Genomic DNA, 6,000 nt, shown 5'->3' with positions numbered 1-6,000 from the left:
AAGCATAAAATTCGGCTGTTTTGTTCACACAGGAGTTTTGAATAATTATACAAAATGAAGAAATTGATTTTAATAAAAAATTGTATATGAAAATGTTTTGAAATGAAAACTGATATTTAAAATTCATTGAAGTAATTTAACACATAGCAAAACACTTACAATTTTATTGATTTTATCGGAGGATTGTAGCAAACTCTTTGCAGCTTCATTGCTTTTATCGAAGAATTCTATCAAATTATGTATATTTTATTTATATGCCTATTTATTTATTAAAAAAATTATATTTTATATTAAAAAATTATTTAATTTTATCAAAATAATTCCATTAGCATCACTACTACATACTGCCAATAGTCTTTTCATTTCTAAACTATCTAAGAATTCTTCTCTCTCGTCTACTTGAAATGTTAAATGGAGCAACTCTTGATAACAGCAAAAAGCTTTTTCCGCTCCAATAAACTAACATGCTGAGCGCACCATCCACATTATCGCCACACATAATCCACCACCCACTAGATTGGCTAATCTTTTTGTTTACACGTTTGTTATCATGCCTACGCCTGCCTGCCCGGCTGCCTACCCCAAGGCCGGCATGTGGATGCCGTCTACCAGCTGCTCGCTAGCTTTCAATTAAATTCTCCACTGTATGTATCCACGTGGATATTATCGCTTCACCTACTCGCGCTCAGCTGGTCGAATGAATGGTGACTTTCAGTAGCTGTTCGATATTCATTCTGTGCGGTTGCATTGGACGGCAATTGCAATAACGGTGCAGTATTTCAACGTTAAAACAAATACGTGTGTGAAAAGATTCAAACAAAACAGTGTCACGGTGTTGCTCTCTGTTGAGGTGTAATGAAATCTCGAGTTAATCATTTTAACGCCAATTAATGTGCTTTACATTACAACAATAAATGTCGCCGGCGTTACATGCATAGCGGTTAATATCTAAATATGTGTGTGTATGTGAGTGATTTCTTAGCGAAATTTACGCGGGAATAAATCAGTGGCGGTTTATTTAATACAGTGCTTTCGAATTTTGTATTTTTTTTTTACAAAAATGCATGTATGTACAGTTATCCGCTTAATGCATATATTGAGTAAGTGTGTGTTCTGCTTTACTTTATGTCATCTTTTAACCAAGAATTTCAGAACAAAAATGTAATAGGTGTCATTAGTAGGCGCTACAAGTGCATACCTAGCTTATTTCAAGTTGAATATACATAAGTTACCGTTACTTGCTTCTTAATGATTTCAACAAGTTCTGTCGAATTTAATTAAAAACTTTTAATGAAAGCTTCAAAGCTAATTTAAATTGACATGTGCCAAAGTGTGCTGGGGCAAAAAATAAAAATAAAGAACAAAAAAAGAAATAAGAAACGAAAAAACAAATAAAATATATACGCAATATGTAAATAAATAAACATTTGTAAAAAAATTTAAGTGAACTGACAAAATAACCTGCAGTATAAAAACAAATTACTTGAGAAAAAACAGTGTTTTCATTATTGAAAAGCAAGCTTTAATTGATTTTATATAGCTATCAATTAAATAAATTGATAAATGGCTAAACAAATTGATTCTAATTGACACCGATTTTTATTACTTAATGTGTTCTTAATTAAATAATATATATTGAATGCATAATATTTTAGAGTATAAAAAAATGAAAACAAGCAAAAAGTTAACTTCGGTCACAACGAAACTATAATATCCTCCAGAGCAGTATTTCTTGTAGGGTAAAGGGTATAAAAAGAACTTTCTGTTGTTTTTTATCGGTCATTTTGCATGGTCCCTATATGCTACGGTGGTCTGCTACAAGTTTTAGTCAGCCATTCATGCCCAATTTTGTGCAGATAACTTGTTAAATAGCAAAGTTTTCCTTATAAGTGTTGCATTTTGATCGATCAGTTGTACGGCAGCTATATGCTGTAGTCGTCTGATCTAAAAATATTCCTCAGAAATTGCACTGTTGCTTTTGATAATAAACTGTACCAAATTTTGCGAAGATAGCTCGTCAAATACAAATGTTTTTCATAAAAGGATTTGATTTTAATCGAACAGTTTGTATGACAACTGAATGCTATGGTATTCCGATATCGGCGATTTCGTCAAATTAACAACTGTCGGCAGAAAAAAAACTCTGCAAAGCTTCAGATCGATGCTTCAAAATTTGAGGAACCAGTTCGTGTGTATACAACCAGACGGATATGAGGAAAGTGACTCAGCTCGTCACACTAAAGTGTTTCATTTAAAAGGTTTAAACACATTTAATAGGTGATTTTCGAGGTTCCCTACTTTTTTTTGAAGGAAAAACATAGAAACTTCAGATTTTATATGGAATGTTTATTATCACTCGAAAGAACATTCATTAGAATTTATTTGTTAAAGATAATTTTTCGGGGCTACGTTTCAGATGGTCCATTCGTTGAGTCTAAGTTTTGAAGACTCGTTCTAGCATTTCGACTGGTAACTGGCGAATGACATGCGTACTCTTTTGATCCAAGAACTGAATTGAAACGGGATTGTCCACTTAGACTTTAGACTTTACATAGTTTAACGTTGTAATATCACACGATCTTGATGAACAATCGTCCGGCCCAAAACGTGAAATTACCTACTCACCGAAGTGTTCCCTCAAAAAATCCTTTGATTGATGCGATCTGTGAAAAGTGACGCCTTTTTGATAAAATCAAATGTCTCCGAAATTATGAGCTTCAATTCGATGCATAGAAGAAATAGGCGGTTATCATGGCGCGACAACGGTCGCCATGCACGGCTAAGTTTACACCAGCATCATTTTTGAAGAAATATGGAACGATGATTCCACGGCCCACAAATCATATCAACCAGTCGATTTTTCTCGAATAAATGGCTGTTGTTGCAACTATTCAGATTGCTTCTCGTCCCAAATGCAGAATTTTGCTTATTTCCATACCAATTAAATGGCGCGACCGCCGTCAGATCCTCTTGGAACTTTTCAGGAGTCCATAGAGCGAAGCGATGTCACATAGGAAAGTTGAGTGGCTTCAGTACTTGCACAAGTTGCATTTTGTACGCTTTCAGTTTAGGATCTCAACGTAAAATACTCCACTGCCTTAGTATACATTCTAAGCTACTGCTTCTATGTTTTCTTTACTGTGTGCTGACGTGGTAGTCGAATATTATCCAATAATGAATGTTGTGTCTCAAGATTGGTGATGATGTTACGAATACTACGTTCAGTATGCTGATTATACTGACCGTCAATTGAGCGAAGTGTGCGAAATTCATTCTTTACAGAACGTGCATATTCGCAATAAAGTTGAACGATTTGTAAACGTTGTTCAGGCGAGAGTCTTTCCATAATAAAATGCTGATCAAAAATAACATGTCAGCTTGAAAGCGGGAGTCGCCACGCGTTATCTTTGGCCACCCAGCGGATACTTGGTCTAAGACCGAAAGTCGTGAGCTGGTTGAGCCATATGTCAAATAATCATTACTGGTCATTTTCAAGTGAATGACGCTCAGCGAACTTCCCTTAAGTACAAAAAGAAAATTCGAAACGAAAATTCGCAGAGCTCACAAGATTTCTTAAGATTCCCTTGAGGGTCTAAAGGATATTGATGCTACTCTTTCATGCCTTCCGTTAGTTACCTGCGATTCCTCTGTCGCCTGACAACTTTGCTAGTCGCATTACGCATGTTAATATACTCAAGACTAGTATCGTTACCATGTTATCAGATTGGATAGTCACTACTCTGAAGGAGATTAAACTCCAACAGTCTGTATATCCATCTATCTACAGCAAGCTTAATGGCAGCCATCTCGGCTTAACAAGCGTAATTAAGAAACCTGAAACTAAGGTTAAAAAATGTTTCCTGACATTACACTCCTTCAGCCAGCATCTCACAAACTTTCACCCCTTCAAGAAGATCACTATCACTCTCTTTCAGCGATTTCTATCAATTCACATCTCTCTCGCAGGTATGTTTGTATTGAAAATACCGCCAGAGCTTGGTTTGGCGACACCATGAACCAAAAGATGCAGTTTGAAATTGAAGTGTGCAAGGATTCCTGAGTGTTCAGAAACATGTTCATTTAGAAATTCTGAGTTTAATAGCTACCTTCATAGTCATACAATTCCCGGTTAATTCGATGGATTTTCTATGCAGGATTGGATTAAGTGTCAAAGGTTGTGAGCCACTAAAGTACATATAAATACCAAATCTACAATTGCGTAACTTTTGTTGAAACAGCTTTATTTAAAGGAGTAAAATTGCATTCTGAAAATTAATGAATTTAATGAAATTTATCGAGTTGACAGCGATTAATCTCGGTCATTTCTAAACTTTAACGGATCTGTCAATTTTGAATACCCAGACACACGTCATATTTGATCACAAAAAAAAAAAGTATAAAATCGTCTCACATGCTCTATGCCTCTAAGATTTTACGTTCACTCGCTGTATTCCAATCTTTTTGGCATTTACGGCAGTGGTTTAATTTACTCAATTAGCTAATATTCTGTTTAATAAAGTGATACATGTTAATTGACTCATTAGAGTCGCTATATCGTATTTATGACGCATTCGTTTCTGTTAACTACTGATTAAGTGAGGTTATGTTAGTTCAAATTAATGAGAAAGTAGTTTGCTGAGAATTTCTGAAACGGCTGCTTAAAAGCCAACAACAACTTCAATTAAGGTCGCTAAACTTCAGTTTAAGTCACTTTTTAGCATTTTCGTGAGTCTTTTGGCTTTCACAGTTATTGGTTCTTAATTTTGTTTTATGTAATCTAACTAGGCTAACTACAGCTACGCTTCACATCTTTATATTATTTTATTAAAATAGCATATAAATTAAACAACTTTTTACAAGCAAACAGTTACTCAAACAAGTGCTCATATGCTCTCACAATAGCATCATTGTTCCTAATCCGATCTACAAAACACGTGAGTGCAAGGAAATAGGTGTGAAGTAATAACAAATGAAATATTTTTTAACCGAAACAATATTTATTTATTTATTTTTTGTATTTTGTATTTAAAGCTAAGTTCCAACTCATTTGAACAGTTGTTTGTGCTCAGTCCCTTTTGAGCACTTGATAGAACAAAGTGAAAGATTTATGTGAATATTCTTCTTTACCGACGTAGCACCGTTTACGGGCTTAAAGCAGAGTTAACAACAGAACGCCAGTCCTTCTCCTTCTGCTTTCCAACGAAATGGATGTCTTCCTCTCCTTCCGCCGGTGTTTACTAAATCGAAAGCCTTCAAAGCTGAAATGTTCTTTTTTATCCCGGCAACGTGACCCAGCTAGCGCAGCCCTTGTCTCTTGATTCGCTAAACCACATACATATGTCAATGTCGGCGTATAGTTCGAGACTCGTATAGTTCATCATTCCATAGACTGCGCTACAAGCCGTTGCCAACGCGCAAAGAACCTTTCACGGGTCCAAGACTTGGCGCATGGTGAATATCTGGTCAGCTGTTTATTTTTCAAACCTAAACCCACAGTGATACGGTCCAATCAGTTTGTTGACGGTGGGCTTTAATCTTTCATACAGTAGGCTCGATAGAACCTTATACGCGATGTTGAGGAGGCTTATCCCATGGTGGTTGGGGCAGATTGTGGGGTCTACGTTTTTGTGGAGTGGGCAAAGCACACTTAAATTCCAATCATCAGGCAGGCTTTGGTCCGACTATATTCAATGAAGAAGGAACATCTGCTTCATCCTAAAACAGACGCGGGTGAGTATCCTCACTAGAGACATGTATTCCGTCTATCACAACATGATCGGATTTTCGATTCGGAGACAGCCAGGTGGCTTTATGAATTTTCCTACGCTGGAAACTAATACTACAGATAACCATATTTCGGGCGCCAGCGAAATCGATCAGCCTCAACTGATTAAAGCTACATAATAATTTTCCTGAAATCCTCTTTAGTTTGGTTTAAGTGCAGTTTAACGAAACCACTTTGCGAACATGTGAACAATTGTTTGAGTGACTACATATATT

General features: G+C 36.0%; 1 long non-coding RNA gene across 1 annotated transcript in view; it reads left to right on the top strand.

Annotated features, from left to right (window-relative positions):
* The first annotated feature begins 733 nt into the window (after positions 1-733).
* LOC108969320 overlaps positions 734-6,000 on the top strand; it is a 58,448-nt gene continuing 53,181 nt past the window's right edge. Inside the window, exon 1 of the long non-coding RNA XR_001993385.1 lies at positions 734-1,100. This is a non-coding gene — a long non-coding RNA (uncharacterized LOC108969320). The remainder of the gene's footprint in view (positions 1,101-6,000) is intronic.

This window comes from Bactrocera latifrons, unplaced genomic scaffold (assembly GCF_001853355.1).
Source record: "Bactrocera latifrons isolate USDA-ARS-PBARC rearing strain unplaced genomic scaffold, ASM185335v1 scaffold_249, whole genome shotgun sequence".
In the NCBI taxonomy this organism is placed as follows: domain Eukaryota; kingdom Metazoa; phylum Arthropoda; class Insecta; order Diptera; family Tephritidae; genus Bactrocera; species Bactrocera latifrons.
This window is presented reverse-complemented; position numbering and strand designations above follow the sequence as displayed.